The sequence below is a fragment of the Arachis hypogaea genome, chromosome 2, assembly GCF_003086295.3.
Source record: "Arachis hypogaea cultivar Tifrunner chromosome 2, arahy.Tifrunner.gnm2.J5K5, whole genome shotgun sequence".
Classification (NCBI taxonomy): Eukaryota; Viridiplantae; Streptophyta; class Magnoliopsida; order Fabales; family Fabaceae; genus Arachis; species Arachis hypogaea.
In genome coordinates, this window is record NC_092037.1 from 61,540,546 (window position 1) to 61,561,809 (window position 21,264).

Sequence of the window (21,264 nt, forward strand, 5' to 3'; positions counted from 1 at the left end):
AACAACCCTTGTACTTATCTCTTGACCTTGTTAAACCGATCTTGGGACATCTTACGATGTCATTGTGCAACCAATTTATACGAGGGATCCATAGCAAGTTGATGGGACATGAACGTGGGATCAATTCCAGGCATATCGGATGGTTTCCAAGTAAATAAGTTGACGTTACCTTTTAGAAATCTTGAAGTTCCGACTTCAAGGGGTAATGCAAGTCTTTGTTGATGAATGTATATTTTCAGCTTCATGCCTAATTTGAAAATTTTCCGAATTGCCATCAGGTTTGGGCCTCGGCTTTTCCTGAACTCATGAATCAAGTCCACAAAGAATACTCTTGTAGATTCCTTTGCTTTATCCATTAGGTTCAAATTTACAGTGTTGCATTTGATGGCGGCCACTCGATCTCCTCGAATTGTGGCTACACGACCTTTTGCCGACATATACTTCATAATAGAAAATTTGGTTGAAATGAAAGCACAGAGATTGTTTAAGCATTTTCTGTTTGAGGATAACATTGTAATCCGTTGAGTCTTTCAAAATGATAAACTCTGCTTGCACAACCCGAGCTTCCAGTCCCTCCCCTATCGTAAAGAAGAGGTTGATAACTCTGTCATTCTTAATATAGTAATGCCCAAACCCACTACCCGAGGTAGGTATGGTTTGAGATGTTGATCCTTAAGCCCTAAGGCGTTAAATGCGTTCCTGAACAACAAGTTTAAATCTGCTCCAGTGTCTATCAGGATTCTCTTCACAATCCCGTTTCCTAGCCTAGCCGTGATTACCAAGGGCTCATCATCTTCCAAAGTGGTATATTGGAAATCCTCAGTAGTAAATTGGACAATTGAAAAACTTTGTATCTTCAAGACTTCGGAACTTCTGGATTTGGCATCATTCTTAACTGCGTTTTTGGTTTTTGTTGAACCATTTTTTTCCAAAACGACATTTACTACCACTTGTGCAGTGGCATCCTAGTTCTCACTGGTTTTATGCTTTCTGGGGTTCCTTATTTCTCGGTCTTTGTCAATGTTTTGCCGTTGGGGTAGCCTAACGTGTTGAATGATTTCTGAAAGCTTCATCTTGGATGGCCTATTTCAAAGCATCCTTTAAGTCTATGCAATCTTTCGTCCTATAACCATAGGATTTATGGTAATCACAATATTATGATTTATTCAAAGAAGCCCTTGATCGTATCCGCCTAGCTTTGGATAATATGCCTCAGTGTGAAACTTGTTGATGAACTTCTGCCAGTGACACCACTATAGTATATATGTCGAGAACTTTCCCACACGAGGAACTGTTGCTCCCAGGGCATTTTGTCCCGAGCTTCTGGCCTTATTAGGCGAGGGAGCTGGGTTTTTCCGTTTTGTCGAGACTACCTTTGAAACATCTTCATCCCTCATGTATTCTAGAGCGATTTGGTGGATTTCTTCCATAAACTTCACATCTTTTGAGGTGAGGTGCCTTCTGAAGTCTCCTTCGACAATCCTGCTATGAGACAAAGGCAAACAACCTCAGGAGTTCGGGTATTAACCTCCAAAAGTGCTTTGTTGAAACTATCTAGATAATCTCATATGTTCTCTCCAGTCCTTATTCTATTCCAAGTAAGAAGATTGAGTGCTTAGCTTGAGTTTGCCTAATTGTGAAGTGAGCAAGAAACTTGATCTTGATGTCGTGAATTGAGGAGATAGAACCAGATGGCAAAGGCTGGCCCAGAAAGCATGACTGGAAACACTTTGGATCTTATAGTATCCCCTACCCCTTCCAGGTTCATTCGTGCTTCGAAAGCATCTATGTACTCCTAAGGATAAAACTTTTCTTCATACTTGATATCCGTTGGTTTATCAAAGTGTTTGGGCAGTCTGACTTGTAAAGCGTGTGAGGCAAATGAGGTCTGCCCCATGATTACGTGCTCCGTAGAATCCTTATACCGCCTAGGGCTTGGGCTCTTGTTTGGAGTTCGTTTCCTTTTAGATTGGGCAAATTGGGAGTTGGACTTTCCTCATCTTTTATGGTCATGATAAGCCTCCTCATGACGAGGGATCCTCCAAGTTCTCCGGAGTCAACCTTTCCCGTTTATCCAGCTGATCTCTATCCGTGCGGCTACAAGATCGAGTTCTTTGGGATTGTGAGCGTTCTTCCAAATTGTGCTCTAGTTCCTTCATTTTATGTTGCATTTCCTACATTTCTCGCATCTTGTGACGCGTCTCTTGCATTGCTTGGTCATAATTCTGTGGTCCCAAGCCAACGATTCGACGATCTCCAGTATTATGCTCGAACCCTGGAGGCACTTGGTGTTCATCAATAGAATTGGGGTTAGTCTTGTGAACATCCTCAAGATGTGTTTCTTTGAGTGGAGTGTTTTGATCAATGGTTGATTGAATCTTGTGTTCAGCTATGGTATGAAACAAATTCAAGATCCCTACAGACAACATCAATGTTCGTACTTAACTGTTGAGACGTACTTATGAAAATCCGAGATTTCAATGTGAGTTGTTTAGACCAAGCCGGGAGGACATCTTACAAAGACACTTTGAAATTTAAGTCAGTAGTATATATTTGGTGGTGACAATGTATCTTGTCTTACCCAATTACATTTGTCTTGCTTGTTCGTCGTTTTACCGACCCAGAGTTAGTTTTGTATTTACGTTACCCATATTCTTCACAAAACGTTGGTAATATATGATTCCATGTGGTCGGATTCTCACTATTCATTATTATCCAGAATAGTTAGATTTGGTATTCCTGCTTTGTTGTGTGTGACTTCACGTTAAGGGAAGCACGCCCATCTTGATGAAAGTAGTGTTTGCTTGTCATATGTGGATGAGCTCTGGGTCCCTAGCATTGTCACTAGTGTTATGATAGGAGTGTATGAGACTTTTATGCGAATGTTCTGGATACGGACTTTGAAAATCTAAAAAATTTTAGGAATGTTCCACGTCGTTACCCTAACAGAGCAGGGGATCCTACAAGTTAATAAAGGAATCAGCAGAGGAGTTATGAGGTTGAAAGATTCATACTTGCCATCGGTCACATTATAGGAAGGTTAGAAGTTGGATCTTAGGGACTTAGTGTGTTCGTAATCACCTTTTTAAAGCTCTTGACTAGAGATGTAGGCAGTTACTAACTTGGGAGCTAAGTCATGTTGGGAACTCCCAAGTCGCTTATTCTCCAAATCAGAAGGGGAGATTCCCACATTAAGACTTAGCTTGCAGCCCAAATTTGGTCGGGTCTTGGTGGAGCAGGTTTGTCCTTACCTGTTTTGTTAACAAAGGTCATATTGAAATAGATTAACTAGTTTAAATTTGATGGTCAAAAGAATAGGTCCATTTAACATGACATGCTCAAAGAGTCAAACTCATAGTGATCAAACATGGACCAAACCCAGTATGAGGCAAAACTTACTATTATTCTATGTTGTTATTCATTATATATATTGTTTTTTTTAAGAGAAATGCTATATAGCTAATAACTCATCATAAGCCTTTGATCAACCATTAAATTTAGAAATTTAATTATATTATATCAATTTTTTATATGTTCAATTTTCAATTTTTTAGGATACTAATATCCAATTTAAATTAAATTTGATTTGCATTTTTAAGTTCTCTCAAACTCATCAAACATCCTAAAATTAATTAACGAGTCTAAGGTTTAAATTTTGTGGTTTATGATTTAAAATTTTGAATTTAAAATTTATGATTTAGAGTTTATGATTTACGATTTAGAATTTAAGTTTTAGAGTTTGAAGTTTAAAATTTGGATTTTTTTCACAATTAAAAATTGAAGTTTTAAGATTTAACTTTTAAGATTTATTATATTTGTTTAAATTATAAGATCAAAAAAATATTTGTTTAAATTATGTTTTATTTTAATTTTAAATGCAGTCTGACTTTGTATTTTAAATATATGAGAAATAAATGATGAGACATCAAATCTAATAATGCGTTTCTTATATTTATTTAAATTAATCTTAATAGTCATTGGTTAAATAAAAGAGAATTTTATTAGTTACTAAATTAATTCTATTATCTTTAAAATACATATTACATGAATAAAATAACATTATATTTTTATGTATTTGAATTAATTAATTTTTATTTAACCAGTATAAACTAATAATCTACTCATTAAACTTCTAATAGAGTGACTTAGTTTCTTGATAACTGGTTCAATTCCTGAGTTGATTTGACTAATGTTTGGGAGTCAAAATTTAGAAAATAATAAAAGAGTCATAATTCTTTTTTACTTTTTTTAATGAATTTATTTTTATTTTATATTCTTTAAGTATTGTTGAATAAATAAATAATTTTAAATATAATAATTAATAAATATATAATTATAAATATTATGTATATAAAATTATAAAAATTAAGTTAAATAAAATGATTTTATTTATATTATTATTATTATTATTATTATTATTTTCCTACCATTTCTCGTTGCTTTTGATAACTAAGGTAAGACGTGTGTGGCTTAAATGGTGAGACTAGGCTATTTTTTTCTTGTTTTTCACGGTATTCCCCAATCCGGTAGGTTAAGGACTAATCCGTCGCGGTACTGAGTTCCATTTAAGGGTTTGCCATTGGCCAATGGGTTGCTGCATGCACAAGGCGGGATTCGAACCCCCGACACTTGTTTAAGTGGACTAGTGAATTAACCACTAGACCAACCCAACTTGGTTAGACTAGGCTATTTGATAGCTTTACGAAAGAGAAGAAAAGATCACTAAAGAAATAAGAATAACAACGATATGCTAATACGAAAACCAGAACTATCACGGTGGAATTGGTCAAAATGATAAATACCTTTCTTCCTTAACCAACCAATTATTTGGGTTTTGAATCTCAAGAACGGAAAGGGACAATCATAGTTGAATCAATGGTAGTTGACTAGTTGCAAAAATGAAGATGATCCCACCAGACCAAGTATTCTTTGCTCGTTCAACTCCTGTGCATAACTCTGAAGAAGGAGCATGCTTTCTTTGAAGCAGGACAAAAAAATACAAGGAGGATTCAAAGTTCAAAGCATAAAAAAAAAAGGGAAACACAACTCACAAAAAAATCAGTTACTCCAAAAGATTTCTGTAACCGACACCGACAAAATACAAATCAGCATTTTTAAGGATAGACCCAAGAATATCTCAGATTACTCTAAAATATAAACAGTAAATACCTAGCTACCACATGGATCTAATTCAAGAGCATGAGAGGATTCCACAAAACTGAAAAGGGGAAAAAATTTGCAAAATTATTATAGTGAAATAATAAAAATAGAAAGTATATTTGTTCTCACCTTTAAAGCGAAAGTGACGATCAGCGGTGGAAGCACTAAGCAAAGTAAAGTCCAAGTCTATCTTCTTTCTTCTTTCTTCTTTCTTTGGCTGTGGACTAAGACATTATTGGTTCAGCTTTCAACTATACATTGCGAGTTGTGAAGTGTGAACAACACTACTAAAACGAAGTAATCTTCATAAATTAGAGAAACAAATTATCCTAACATTATATATTCTAAAAATTTAAATAACAAGTGTATAAAGACTAATAGTATGCTTGATTCCACGTATTAATAAAAGGACAAATATAATGTTTGGACAACAAGCCAAAATAGCCTATGGATATATAAATAACACAGAGTAAACGATTAAAATCACTTTTCACTTTTAAAGGCATCGATAAAAATATTTTTAAAATATTGTAAAATGTGATAAAAATAACTAAAAAATTATTATATTTTTCATATGTAACCTAATTTTTGTATTTAGTAAATTTTATAAGAAAAACAGTAAATATGAACGGAAAAAAGTAATGGCAATTCGCTGGTGTCAATATTCACTGATGCATATGTATCATGAGTTGTTTTTTATGGTTTATTTATATAGAAAGTCAATAAATTATGAAATGTTTTGTGCTATAATTGAATATTACTTTAATTATTTTGAGTTTGGAAATTTTTGTAGAAACTGATAGAAAAAGAAGTAACAAAGACATCAATAGAGAATTACTTATTCAACACTTCTAGAGCAACATTATAGAAAATCAAGAAAGAAGGATTGTTGAGCAACTTTTTGAAGACAAACAAGTGAAATGGTGCAAATTTTGAAGGCTCCAATTCAAGCATTATGAGTTGCGTCTCCAACTCCATTCAATTGGAGTCTTCAACGCCACCCCAAGGACTCCAATTTGATGCATGAAAGTGGAGTCTCCAACGCCCAACGTATGGAGCCTTAGACGCCATACAAAGCACACTCCAAGGAGCACCATTGTGGCGTCCAAGACGCCAACTCCTTCATCAACTTTGTAGCGTCTTAGATTCCTCCTCCATCCATCAAGTTTGAAGCCTCCTTTGGTCCAATTCATGGCATCCCAAATACCACTTTTCCTTCACCAAATGGGCGCCCCCAACGCCAAGAAGTTGCCCTCCAAAAGCCTTCCAATGGTGGCGCCTTAGACGCCACTTTCTTCCCTTCAAATTGGTGTCTTCAACGCCAAGGGAGTTCACATCCAGGGCCTCCATTTAGTTCACAATCTTGACCTCTCCAACGCCACCAAAGGCACCAAAATGTAAAGCATCCTCCGTCATATGCGCCTTCGAAGAAGCATGGCCAAAGGGGCTTGAATTTAGTGTCTCCAAATCTATGCAAAGTGTCTCCAACGTAGCCCTTAAGCACACTTCCTTTGGTCACATTTTTAAGCTTCATTTTGGTTCATGAAAAAGAGCATATTGCATGCTACATTTGGTATTTAATTTGATTATTCAATGACACAATAATTGTTCCTCAAGCCCACTTAATAAAGCCCACAACCATCACAACGATTGACAAGGCTCATGACTTAATAGAAGCAATGAAGATCACTAGGATAGTTAGTTTGAAATTGTATTTGCTTGTAATTTGAATTTCATTTGACTTTGTAATTTAGAATAGATTATAAATAGAGGATGAGAAGACTTCATATATCCGGAAACTTCTCCTTCCACTTCTTTTCAATTCTTCTACATTTTATTTTTATTTTTATTTTTTCACATTTTGTAAGCCATGAGTAGCTAATTTCCTTTTCATTGAGAAAAAGAGCTCTATAGAATTGAATGGATCAAATGTGATTTAGTCTCCATCTTCACTTCATCTTTCATTTGCTTCTTTAGAAAGAGTCTTCATTCTTCATTTCCAAGAATTCAAATCTCTTGGAAAATAGTTTGAATCTAATTAAATTGAGTTTTATGATCACTTGGAAAACTAGATTCATGAAACTAAGTTTGAAGCTCTTTTTTTCAATTCTTGTGATTAACAAACTACTGATTGATTGATTACCTATATTAGACACTTGTTTCTTTCTTATTTTAGTCATTTGGTTACTTGTAATTCTTTCTTTTCTTTTGTTCTCTAACTATTTGTATTATTGCCTCACTTGAAGTTTCTTTCACTTTGACGAAAAATTTTTTAAATATCTTTTCTTTTGTTATTTTCTTTGTATATATGCAAGAAAATCAAGAGAAACATCTCCTCTTTGATTCAGAAATTGAGAGAACTCTCTAGAAGTTAAGAAAGCAAGCAAGAAACGAAAGAGTGCTAGAAGAAAGTAATAGAGTTTCAGACACGATCATAGCTGAACCTCACAACAACAATGAAATCAATGGTGCTCCATATGCTAGACAGACATTAGGGTCTTATACTACTCTTGATTCTGGAAATTGTGGGAGTAGTATTGTGATTCCCAATGTCAATGCAAATAACTTTGAACTCAAGCCACAATTGATCACTCTTGTCCAACAAAACTGCCAATTTGGAGGAAGCCCCAGGAGGACCTAAACCACCACATCTCAAGTTTTATTCAAAATTGTGACATAGTGAAAATAAATGGGATGCCAGATGAAGCATATAGGCTACTCTTGTTCCCATTCTCTCTTAGAAATAGAGCTGCACAATAGTTAAAATCATATCCTAAAGAAAGCATTTCCATATGGGAAGACTTAGTAAGTTTCTAACTAAGTTCTTTCCTCCTTAAAGATTGATCAAGTTGAGGACAGAGGTGCAAACTTTCAGGCAACTTAAAGAAGAATCTTTGTATGAGACTTGAGAGAGATATAAAGAGATACTAAGGAGATGTCCACCAAACATATTTGCAGATTAGGTCTAGCTACAAATCTTCTATGATGAAATCACTCAAACCTCAAGAAATTCTTTAGATAATTCAACAGGGGGATTCCTACACATGAAGACTCCTAGTGAAGCTATGGAACTCATTGACATTGTAGCAAACAATCAATACCTCTACTCCTTCGAGAGAAATATGAACATGAAAAGAGGAGTGATGGAGCTAGAAACTTTGGATGCTTTAGTTGTTCAAAATAAAATCATGTCTCAAAAACTCTTCACACTCATGAAGCAAATGGGAGAAATGCAAGTATCTCCCATCAATACACAAAGCTCATGGTATGACATGAATGGAGAAAATCAATTTAGTAAAAATTTTGATTCATTTAACACTAACCAATCACAAGTGGAGCAAGTCAATTTCATGAAAAACTCTTTCAAGACACAACAAAATGATCCATATTCAAAAGTTTATAATCCTAAATGGAGGAATCATCCTAATTTTGGATGGAAAAACCAATAAAGCCAAGATCAGAGAAGCAATAATTTTAACCATGCAAACAACTTCAACCCCAATCAAACACCCAAAATTATTTTTGAAATCTACAAAACATCCCTCTCAATTCTCAAAACAACTCTCACCAACCATAACCACATCCCACACAACCATCTTAAGATTCTCAAAGGCTCTCTAATCTTGAACTTGCCATGGAGAAACTCTCTCAAAATACAGCCACATTCATGCAAGAAACTACAAGCTTCATGGATAAAATAAGGTTCAACTTCTAGAATAAAGGTTTTTCAATTAGGAAGTTAGAAATGCAAATTGGCCAAATTTCTCAATAATTGGCAAAATCTAACAACTTGCTCCCAAGTGATACTGAGGTCAATCTAAGAGAAAAATGAAAGGCAATCATGTTGAGAAGTGGGAGAGTTGTGGAAAAAGAAGCCACTAATTATGAGGTTCACAATGAAGAAGCTGCAGCCTGCAAGAGAGGAATTACAAGAGCAAAAGCAAGGACAAGAAACCTCTACACAAAGTGACATTCCAATGAAGAAGGATACAATGGAGGCATACAAATCAAGAATCTCATACCCTGAGAGGATCAAGAGAGAGACCAAGGAGAAGAAATACTCCAAATTCATAGAGGTATTCAAGACACTCCACATAAACCTTTCATTCATAGAAGCACTTGAACAAATGCTAATGTATACTAAGTTTATGAAATAATTGTTGTTCAAGAAAATATCCTTGAAAGGAGGACAAACTGTGGTTATGACTAAGGAGTGTAGTACTATCATCCAATAGGATTTTTCAAGAAAGAAAAAAGATCCATGGAGCTTTCAAATTCCCTACACCATAGGGAACATAACATTTGAAAGAGCATTATGTGATTTTGGAGCAAGCATCAATCTCATGCTTCTCTCTGCGATAAAAAAGCTCCAAATCCATGAAATAAAACCAACAAAAATAGCTCTTTAATTGGCTGATAGATCCTTGAAACAGGCACATGGAGTTATAGAGAATGTTTTGGTAAAAGTGGAAAAGTTCTTCCTGCCAGCTGATTTTGTCATTCTTAATATGGAAGAAGACTACAACACCCCATAATTTTAGAGAGACCTTTCTTGACTACTGGTAGGGCTTTAATTGATGTTGAAAAGAAAGAATTAATGCTGATAGTGCATGATGAATATTTAGTATCCATGTTTTCAAAATCATGCACTATTCCACTCAGGAGAAGAATTGTATAAAGGTTGAGTTCATGAATCCAAACTTGAAGGAGGCACCTGATGAATCGCTTCCAAAACTTCCACTTTCATGCTTGAAAGAAAGAAAAGAAGTAGAAGTGGTGCAACAAGTTGAAAGCACTAATGAAGCCAAAAAGGATTTGCAACCAAAACCTCCATTTGTGATAACCAACGAGATCCCTCCTGACATTGAGTAAAAGATTGATGTTAAGCGTGAATCACCACCTAAAAGAGAGAAGAATTTGAAGAAGACAATGCCTAGAGGTTAGAGAAACAAAAAGATTTCCATTGAAGATTTTTCACTAAGGGATAAAGTGATGCTAGTATACCAACCAATAGAGCCATCTCCACATTTGTCTAAACACTACACACTCAACAAGACTCTTTCTCTTGAGCATGTTGAGATCATCAAAAAAGACACTAGAAGAAAGTTTATAGTGAGAGGAGAAAAATTGAGGCATTATGATCATCATCCACTATACCAATGATCAACTATAAAACTAATGACGTTAAAAGAGCGCTTGTTGGAAGGTAATCCAACATGGGTAACAAATTTCTTACTATACTTTCTTTAAATTTCAAATAATATGGTATGTGATTGCATAGAAAAAGTTTGGTGTTGCCATGCAACCCATTTAATTTTTAATCTTCAATGGGGTACTAAGCATTATTTTAAAATGAAAGTATCACACCAAGTTTGGTGTTAACACATATTTCTCATGCAATATACCATGCCCAACCTACTTGTCCATATAATGAGAAAAATGCTAACAACAATGATGATGAAGTGATCTCCAAGGTGGTTAGGTTCCTTTTCCTCTAATTTGCTTTATATACTTTCAATTACATGCATGATTGTCTTCCATTTCTATAGTATGCATGTGTGATCTTCCATCTTAGATAAGCATATTAGGAGTCTAATTGTGAATTATAACTTGTTGCTATTACATCATTATCACCACATTGAAGTTTGTTAGTCAAAGCAAGTAAGAATCATTAACATAAACAAACAAGGTGAAGTAAAGAAGAAGCTAGCATGAGCATATGAGTATTGGAAGGCTAACATAACTATTTAGCTCAATACATTTGAACCTGATTGTTGAGGTTGTCATCTAGAAAAACTTTGTGAAATCCTTGAAACTTTGAGAACCTTGAAGAAGCAAAAGTCATCAATTAATGATCAAGTAAGAAAAAGGAAAAGAAGGAAAAAGTTGAAGGCTCTGAGTACCAATGACTAACTAATTAGTCAAGTACTTATGGTATTTATGTATCAAGAAAAAAGGCTGAAAATAAAACACTTAGAGTCAAAGTTAGGGTAAAGTGAAAAGAAATTCCACAAAGCTCAAGGCTTTGAGAATTAATGACCAGAGAGAAAGGAAAGAAACAAATACAAAGCTCAAAGAGTCCTCTAGTCATATGCTTGTGGTGTCTATATATTACGAAGTAATACTTGAAAACAAAACATTTAGAGTCAAAAGCTAAAATTCATGGTGTAAAGCACCTAATAAGAGAAGCTAAGAAAGAAAAAGAAAACAAGCTTGCTTCAAGGAAGGAATATTAGAAATGATTTCATAATGTGATCAAGATAGAAACATCAACATTTAGAATTCTTTTGTGATTGATGCATGCATAGTGAACAAGCCAATTAAGAACATTAAGAATTGTTATTCTTCCTACCTTGGATAGTCAAGATTGAAACCATCAAGATGACTACATGATTCTTTATTTGCTTGAGGATAAGCAAAGTTCAAATCTAGTGTTGTGATGTGATGAGCGGATATTTTATACGCTTTTTGGGGGTAATTTCATGTAGTTTTGAGTATGTTTTAGTTAGTTTTTAGTATATTTTTATTAGTTTTTAGGAAAAATTCTTATTTCTAGACTTTACTATGAGTTCGTGTGTTTTTCTATGATTTCAGGTATTTTCTGGCTAAAATTGAAGGATTTGAGCAAAAATATGATTCAGGCTGAAAAAGGACTGCTGATGTTGTTGGATTCTGACCTCCCTGCACTCAGAATGGATTTTATGGAGTTAAAGGAGTCCAATTGGTGCGCTCTTAATTACGTTGGAAAGTAGACATCCAGGGCTTTCCAGCAATATATAATAGTCCATACTTTGCTCGAAGATAAACGACGTAAACTGGCATTTGACGCCAGTTCCATGTTCAATTCTGGCATTAAACGCCAGAAACAGGTTACAACCTGGCATTTAACTCCAGAAACAGCCTATGCACGTGTAAAGCTCAAAGCTCATCCCCAGCACACACCAAGTGGGCCCCAGAAGTGGATTTCTGCACTATCTATCTCAGTTTACTCATTTTCTGTAAACCTAGGTTACTAATTTAGTATTTAAACAACTTTTAGAGATTTATTTTGTACCTCTGATAAACCCCAATTTTGTGATTTATCTTGTACTTATTTTGAGAGATTTTATTGCCTTTTTCCACATTTATTTAATGAAATAGCATGGTTTTGTAATTCTCCTTTGAATTGTGCTTAAATATAAAAATATGCTTTTTAGGCCTTAAACTGGTGATTTTAATTCACTTTAATTCCATTCAATGCCTTGATGTGTTTGTTGAGTGATTTTAGGATCATAAGGCAAGTATTGGATGGAAGAAATGAGGAGAAAAGCATACAAGGAGGAGAATGCATGAAGAAACAAAGATTGGAATTGCATCAAAGGGGCGCGCATGCGCAGAAGAGGTTCATGTAGGCACACACACGCGAACATGACGCGCCCGCACAGATGAAGGATTTGCCAATTGACGCGCAAGCGCAAAGCGTGCGTACACGCCGATGCTCGCACGTGACTCACTTAATGGCAAATCGCTAGGGCGATTTCTGGGCCACCCAGGCCCAATTCCAGCTTGTTTCTGAGTATATTTCATGCAGAATTGAAGCCCAAGCAAGAAAAGAAGGAAGAAGGAAGAACATTAGTTAGTATTAGCATCATGTAGTGTAGTTTCTAGAGAGAGAAGCTCCATCTTCTCTCTAAAATTAGGATAGATTAGGTTAATTTCACTTTAATGTAGTTCCGATTTCATGTTATTCTCTTGTTTTTATCTACAAATTCTTGTTTCTAGCCTTGATTATTCTTAGTTCTCATGGTAACTTTCCTTTTTGTTATCTTTTGTGATGATAAATTCTTGTTGGGATTGGATCTTTTCTTAATTACAATTTAATGTGTGATGTTCTTTTGTTGCTGAATTGAGTTGTGATCTCATTTTCTTTATAATTGTTATTCATTAGATTTCACCAATTTTTGTTAATTGTTGTATCTTCCTTTTATGCCTTCCAAGTGTTTGACAAAATGCTTGGAAGGATGTTAGAATAGAATTTTATGTTCTTGGCTTGGGAAGGTAACTTAGGAACTCTTGAGTTGCTAATGTCCAAGTGATTGATGATTGGGAGCCATTAACTCTAATTCTAACTAATTGAATTAGTAAGGAATTAGGACTTATGGTCTTGGATTGACATAGCTCATTTGACTTTCCTTTATGAGTTAGAGGATGACTTAATGAGGTTGATCCTTGCCAATTCTCATGTTGTGGTTAGTAATTATGATAGAGATCCTTGACCACCAACCCTTGCCAAGACCCCTTTGTCATTTGATCTCTGTTATTAATTACTTTCATGTCTATCATTCCAAAAACCCCAAAAACACACCCTATAGCCAATAACCAAGCATTTCATTGTGATTCCTGGGGAGATGACCCGGAGTCTAAATACTCCGGTTAATTTTCATTTGGGGTTTATTACTCGTGACAACTCAAATTTTTTATGTGAGAATTGTCTGATGGTTTGGAGCTATGCTTACAACGAAGTAGTTCTTATTTCTATAAGAAGGAAATCTAGACCATCGAGCAAGGTTAAATCATCAAAATGGCGCCGTTGCCAGGGATGACAATGGTGCTATGTTATTGGCTATTGTATATATTGTGAATATCTTGAATTTGGTTTGTTTGTTTGTTTTACAAGTTAGGATTTTATTTTCCTTGTTTGTTAGTAATACTTGTTTTCTTTCATACTCTCTTTCACTATGAATTCTCACCCCTTTTTCGCTGAGTGTAGTTTTAACTATATTGTAGGAAATGGAGGCTTCAATGAGGATATGCATCAAGGATTTGGGAATCAAGGATGGGAGGAACTTCAAGCTTATGAACAACCTTCGTGGCAACAACCTCCTACGAGCTCCTATGGGTATAATCTTGATTCTAATGTGTATCAACCCAATGTATGTGATGACTCTAATTGTGGTTGTCAACCACAATCATCATATGCATATGATCCCTTCTCTCAATATAGTTACACACCACATTCACAAGCCTCACATCATCATTCTACTCTATATGGCCATAATTCACACACACCATATCAACCACCATATGAATCATATCTAGAACCACCGTTCCAATACCAATACTCCCCTGAACCACAAGATCCATACACACCACCTCAAGGATTTCACCAATATGAACCGCATTCTAACTACAACACCTTTCCCTCGAATGATGAACCCTCTCTTTTACCACCAAACCCCAATGAAGCCACCATAATAGAAGTGAGAGATCTTGAATCTCATCTCTTAAGGTGACATGAGGAGGATGAACAGAAGTTTGAGGAGTTAAGAGCGAAAATGACTACCATAGTAGAAACTGTTCCGGGGGTTACCTGAAACGTGTAGCTCGGTCGTCTTGGAGAGGCCCGAGGTGGGGGGATTGATGACCCGAGCTTGATATGCAGAGTGGTTGGTGGTTGTACCTGCAATGACACTCCGATGCTTAAGTTAGCATGGGTCCAAGCAGATATTGAGTAGAATTAGAGTATGAGTTATACCTGGGTGCTCCAGTGTATTTATAATAGTTGGCCGTGATCTTCCCTGGATAAGATATTCTTATCTTATCTTATCTTTTGGGAGTCTTATCTTTATCTTTGTGGAACCGCCTTTTCTAGGCCTTTTCGGCCTTTAGGTTTTGGGCTGCGTTCCTTTTGATGGGCCTTCTTTGCTTTATGTTTCGAGGTCCGACCTTTAGGCGTGGGCCTTAGGGCGAGGTCGGACCTCCTTTGAACTTTGCCGAGTTGGGGAGCTCGGTCAGGGTATGAACAGTGCCCCTGCCCGAGTTCGTCCTTTTTGAGAGGTCGAGCTCGGGCATAGTAGTTTTTCAAAATTCAAAAGGTGGCCGTTCCTGCATTTATTGCATTTTACCGTTTCTCCTCGATTTCCGTTCGGGCTTTTGTGAAGGCATTATTTATTTGCCCCTCTGCTCCTTTTCTTCGTTTATTCTGTTCCCTTCCTGTTTTCTGAGTTTTCGCCATCTCTTTTTCGAGCATCGCTTCTTCTCTTTGTTCTTTTTCCCCGAATCTTTCTGTGCGTTTTTTCCGGGGTTTCCTCTGCGCCGCCGTTTTCGTTCTTCTTGCATCGGAGCTCGTCGTCTTCTTTCTTTTTTCCAGGTTTGTTCCCGTCTTTATCTTCTTTGTGCACATATGCTTCTGTTTTTGTGTGGCTCTTTGTTTGTTTCTTTTTCTCTATGCCTGGGTTGCCCCGAAAAGAGGCGCCGCCATTGCTTTGTTGTTTGTACATGGGGGGGCTCTTTTTTGTCCTCTGATATTTTGCTCCGGGTTGCTGTATTTTCGTCTTAAAAGATCTTTGTTTCTTTGTTTTGCTGAATGGGTTTTCGCTGTCTGCTTTTATGTGATTTTTGCTTGCTGTTGTATTCTTCTTTGTAGGCAAGAATTTTATGTCTCGAAAGGTTCTTCAAGCGATGTCGGCCAAGATTCCAAGTGGTCTTGGTTGGGTAGATCCTGTTCCTCTAAGAGTCCCTTCTGTGGTAGATTCTGAGTATTTAGCTAGGTTTCGTAGGCAATGTAGCATATGTGAAGATAGAGAGTCTGAGAGGGATTATGAATTAGTAGCCCCGGATTCCGAGGAGAGAGTTTGCTTCCCGCCCTTAGATAGTTCCGAGAAGCTCTTCTTTTACGCTTATGATTGTTTTTTCTCTAAGCTGAGTGTCCGACTTCCTTTTACCGACCTGGAGTCCGAGGTGTTATGGTCTTGTAACCTTGCCCCTACGCAGCTCCATCCAAATTCTTGGGCGTTTTTGAAGCTGTTTCAACTTTTGTGTCAGTTTTTGGGCGTTTCTCCCTCTATTTCTCTTTTTTCCTACTTGTTTGTGTTGACGAAGCCGGGGTCGGGTGGAGGGAAGGTATCTTGGGTCTCTTTTAGGGCTAACCAGGGAAGAAAGTTTTGTACCTTGTATGATGAGTCCTTTCACGATTTTAAGAACTTTTATTTCAAGGTCCGGGCTACTGGAGATGTCCGACCTTTCTTTCTAGATGAGAGTGGGGAGCCTTCTTTTCCTCTTTGTTGGCAGGAGAATGTAGTGTCTGCTAAGTATACCTTTGAGAGTCTAGATGAGGTGGAGCAGGCTTTTGTGGGTGTGGTGAGCCGTTTATGGGGTCGGGCACCTCACTTGGACACGAAGAAAATATTGGGAGATCCAAGCCTTCTCCGTTCCGAGTTAGGTAGTTCCCGACCTCTTCCGAGATTCATCCTTTTTTAGTATTTTGGTTTTGCTTGTTTTGGTGGAATTTCTGTTGTGGTAATCCTTTTCTTTTTTATTTCTGCAGAGATGTCTTCTCAGGCGGATTCCATGAAGTTTCTTCGTCGGACGAAGAAGTCTGTGGCTGCTCGAAACCTCGAGGCTGGGGAGGCTTCTGCCCGATCTTCTCCGCAGAAGACTACACTGGGTGTTCAGACTCGGTCGAAGACTATTCCGACTCCCCAGTTCCGAGCTATAAGTCAGGATCCTCCGACCTCTGGGCCTGCTACCTCTTCTCCTCCTCCGTTCTCGGGTCCTCCTCCCAAGAAGCAGAAGACCTCTCAAGAGCTTGCTGGTTTCAATGATAAGGACTTTGATGCTCTTGGTTGGATTGAGCAGCATATTCTCCCTCAGACCTTTATTTCTACTGATGATGTGTCTATGGAGCATCATTTTCAGTATATGGCGCGGAGCTGTGTCCGGATGGCTAGTCTTCATGCCGCTATTGCTCGGGAGTTCAAGAAATCCCCCCTTGGGGCGACCAGCTCCCGACTTGAGAAGGCTCAGTCCGAGTTTGATAAGATTAGTCAACTGAAGGCTGCCAGGATTACTGAGCTGGAGGCCTCTTTGGAGAAAGAGAAAACTAAAGCTACCGCGGCTGTGGCGGTAGCGAAGACATCTGAGGAGATGGCGAAGGCGGCGACGGAGAATTATACTCGGCTATATGCCGAGCTTGTGGAGACGAAGGAGAAGTTGCAATCTGCTCGGGATGATTTTTACGAGCTAGAAGGTCATGTGGCCAAGGGTATGGATGCTATGTTTGAGAATTTGAAGGCTCAGGTCCGGGTTCTTGCTCCCGACCTGGATCTGAGCTTATTCAGTACAGATAACGTTGTTGTGGAGGGAAAGATTGTTCCTGCTCCTACCGAGGATGAGGTTCCGATGTCCGACCCCAAAGTTCCGGTTGAGAACCCGACTTCACCTTTGGTCGGGGATGGATCGGGTGTGGAGGTTTCAAACCGGGATGACGTTGCCGTCGATGCAGTCCCGATATCTATGTTTCCTCCGCAGCCTGCTGTTGATGTGGAGTCCGGAAAGGACCTTGATCCTCTGTAATCTTTTATTTTTGGTGTTTTGCCCGACCTGTGGGCTCTTTTGTTTTTGGATGGTTTCTGTGAACGCTTTGGACACCTTTTTGCTTATTAGCTACTTGTAGTAACTTTTTAGCTTATTTATGCGGTGTTTTTGTTCGCGTTTTGGCTTTTTGTTCCGCTTTTATGCTTTTTAGTTGTTTTTGGATAACAACTTTTTAGCTAGCGTTTTCGAAGCTTCCTTTGATTTCGTTCTTTCGCTTGTACTTTTTAGTTGTTTTTGTAAAGCAACGTTTTAGTAAGCGTTTTTCGAAATCTTGGTTTGATTTCGTTCTTTCGCTTGTACTTTTTAGTTGTTTTTGTAAAGCAACTTTTTAGCAAGCGTTTTTCGAAATCTTGGTTCTCGCCGTTTTAAGGCTTCTTTCTTGGATCCGAGCTTTTTCTCGGACCTCGGGCGCTCGAGTACCTCCTTTTCGTTGGGTCCGACTTTGTCGTCGGTCGGCCCTTTTAAGTTATTTTTGTAATCTCTTTTTTATTTGGCTTTTTGAGCCTTTTCAGAGTTACTTTATAACTTCTCACATTAATTTGAACCTCGTCGCTTTATCTTTGCCGACCTTGTGTGGTCTCTTGGCAAATGATTTTTTGCGTTTTGCCGAGCATAAATTAATGCGCCTTGGCGGGGTACTTTCTAGGACTTGTTTCGTCATGAGGAAAAAATAGAAAAAATTTGATTAGTATTAAAAAAGAAAGAATATTTACAGAGTGTTTGCCCTTGACTAGGTCGGGTGTTCTTACTTAACCGGGTGTCTCATTAAAAAACCCTTGTAGGGAAAAAGAGTACACCTCGGGTTAAGTTTTTCTAGCTGTAGTACCGTCTTAGATTACAGGCGTGCCAGGCCCTGGGCAGCTCATTGCCTTCTAGGTCGGATACTTTGTAATAGCCTGTTCCTAAGACTTCTGTTACCTTGTAGGGCCCTTTCCAATTTGCGGCTAGCTTTCCTTCTCCCGACTTTTGTGTTCCGATGTCATTTCGGATTAGAATCAGGTCGTGAATGGAGAAGCTTCGCTTTATTACCTTCTGATTGTATCTGAGGGCCGTTCGCCGTTTTAAGGCTTCTTCTCGGATTCGGGCTCTTTCTCGGACCTCGGGGAGGAGGTCGAGTTCTTCCCTTTGTGCCTGTGGGTTGCCTCCTTCGTTGTAGAAGATGACTCTGGGTGACCCTTCATCTATTTCGATAGGAATCATTGCCTCCATCCCGTAAGCTAGTCGGAATGGCGATTCTCCCGTTGTAGAGTGTGGGGTTGTCCGATATGCCCATAGCACCTGGGGGAGCTCTTCGGCCCATGCCCCTTTGGCCTCTTGGAGTCTTCGTTTTAACCCGGCCAAGATGATTTTATTTGCAGCCTCTGCTTGTCCATTGGCTTGTGGGTGCTCGACTGATGTGAATTGCTGTTTGATTTTTAGTTCGGCCACCAAGTTCTGAAAACTTGTGTCCGTGAACTGTGTTCCATTGTCTGTTGTGATGGAGTAGGGGACTCCGAACCTTGTGACAATGTTTTTGTATAGGAATTTGCGGCTTTTCTGAGCCGTAATGGTGGCTAAAGGCTCAGCTTCGATCCACTTTGTGAAGTAGTCGACCCCTACTATGAGGTATTTGACTTGCCCCGGTCCTTGTGGGAACGGGCCGAGTAGGTCGAGTCCCCACTTTGCGAAGGGCCATGGCGCGGTGATGCTGATAAGGTCTTCGGGTGGTGCTTTGTGAAAATTGGCGTGTTTTTGGCAGGGGGGCATATTTTCACAAACTCCGTTGCGTCTCTTTGCAAGGTCGACCAGTAGAACCCGGCTCTGACTATTTTCTTGGATAGTGCCCGAGCTCCGAGGTGGTTTCCACACATGCCTCCGTGGACTTCTTCGAGGACGCTTTTTGTTTCTGAGGTTGGGACGCACCTAAGGAGGGGGTTTGAGAATCCTCTTCTGTATAATACGTCGTGAATTAGTGTATAATTCTGGGCGTCTTTCGTGAGTCTTTTAGCTTCCTTTCTCTCGGCGGGGAGAGTTCCCGACTTCAGGTAGTTGAGTATGGGGGTCATCCATCCTTGCTGTTGGTTGGATATATTTAGCGTTTCTTCCTCTCTTAGCACGGAGGGAGATTGTAAGGTTTCTTGGAGGAGACTTCTGTTGTTGCCTCCGGGCTTGGTGCTGGCGAGCTTTGAGAGGGCGTCTGCTTGGGCGTTTTGTTCCCGAGGTATGTGCTGGATTTGTATTTCTGAAAAGTGGCGTAATTGTGCCTGTGTTTGGTTTAGGTATTTTTTCATAGTTGGGTCTTTGGCCTGGTAGCTTCCATTCACTTGTGACGTGACGACCTGGGAGTCACTGAAGATTGTGATTCTCTGGGCTCCGACCTCTTCGGCTAGCTTTAGACCTGCTAGTAGGGCCTCGTATTCGGCTTGGTTGTTCGAAGCCTGGAACTCGAATTTTAGGGATAGTTCTATCCGCGTTCCTTGGTCGCTTTCAAGTATAACCCCGGCTCCGCTTCCTGTTTTGTTTGAGGACCCGTCGACATACAGGTTCCATGAGAGTGGGGTTCCAGGGGTCTCAGTGTATTCTGCGATGAAGTCGGCTAGATACTGGGATTTTATGGCAGTCCGGGCTTCATAGTGGAGGTCGAACTCGGACAGTTCCACCGCCCATTGTAGTATTCGTCCTGCCAGGTCTGTTTTTTGCAGGATGTGTCTCATGGGTTGGTTTGTCCGGACTTTGATGGTGTGGGCTTGAAAGTAGGGACGGAGCCTCCGAGCTGTGAACACTAGGGCGTAGGCGAATTTTTCTATTTTCTGATAGTTTAATTCGGCCCCTTGTAGTGCCTTGCTTACAAAGTATATGGGGTGTTGTCCTTTGTCATTTTCTCGTATTAATGCTGAGGCGACTGCTCGATGTCCGACCGAGAGGTATAGTACGAGCTCTTCCCCTTTTAAAGGTCGGGTTAGGATTGGTGGCTGCCCGAGGAATTCCTTGAATTCTTGAAAGGCTTTTTCGCACTCCGGGGTCCACGAGAAGGGTTTCCCTTTCTTTAGGAGTGAGTATAGAGGTAGTGATTTTATCGCTGATCCTGCCAAGAATCTTGATAGGGCGGCCAGCCTTCCATTCAGTTGTTGTACTTCTTTGACACACGTCGGGCTCTTCATATTGAGTATCGCTTGGCATTTGTCCGGGTTTGCTTCAATGCCCCTTTGAGTCAGCATGAAGCCTAAGAACTTTCCGGCTTCTGCGGCGAAGGTGCACTTTGTCGGGTTAAGTCTCATGTTGTGTTTTCTGAGGGTGCCGAAGACACTGGTGAGGTCGGTCAGCAAGTTTCTGTCTTCTTGTGTCTTTACCAGCATGTCGTCGACGTACACCTCCAGCTGTAGTCCGATGTGTTCTGAGAACACTTTGTTCATTAGCCTCTGGTAAGTTGCCCCTGCGTTCTTCAGCCCGAAGGGCATTACTACGTAGCAGTAGTTTGCCCTTGGGGTTATGAACGAGGTCTTTTCTTGGTCGGGTCCGTACATCGGGATTTGATTGTATCCCGAGTATGCGTCCATGAAGGAGAGATATCTATAGCCTGAGGCTGCGTCTACTAAGGCGTCGATGTTTGGTAGTGGATATGGGTCTTTGGGGCAGGCTTTGTTGAGATCCGTGTAATCGACGCACATCCTCCATTTTCCGTTGGGCTTTTTTACCAGGACCACGTTTGCGAGCCATAGGGGGTATTTTACTTCCCGAATGAACCCTGCATCTAGTAATGCTTGTACTTGT

At 39.1% G+C, this 21,264-nt stretch overlaps 1 long non-coding RNA gene across 1 annotated transcript; it reads right to left on the reverse strand.

Annotated features, from left to right (window-relative positions):
• Positions 1–4,782: 4,782 nt before the first annotated feature.
• Positions 4,783–5,481, reverse strand: LOC140179357 (uncharacterized). The gene is made up of 3 exons (XR_011872925.1): positions 5,290–5,481; positions 5,170–5,218; positions 4,783–4,976 (listed from the first exon to the last, which is right to left on the reverse strand). It is a non-coding gene; the product is annotated as an uncharacterized lncRNA (long non-coding RNA).
• Between the last annotated feature and the right edge of the window lie 15,783 nt (positions 5,482–21,264).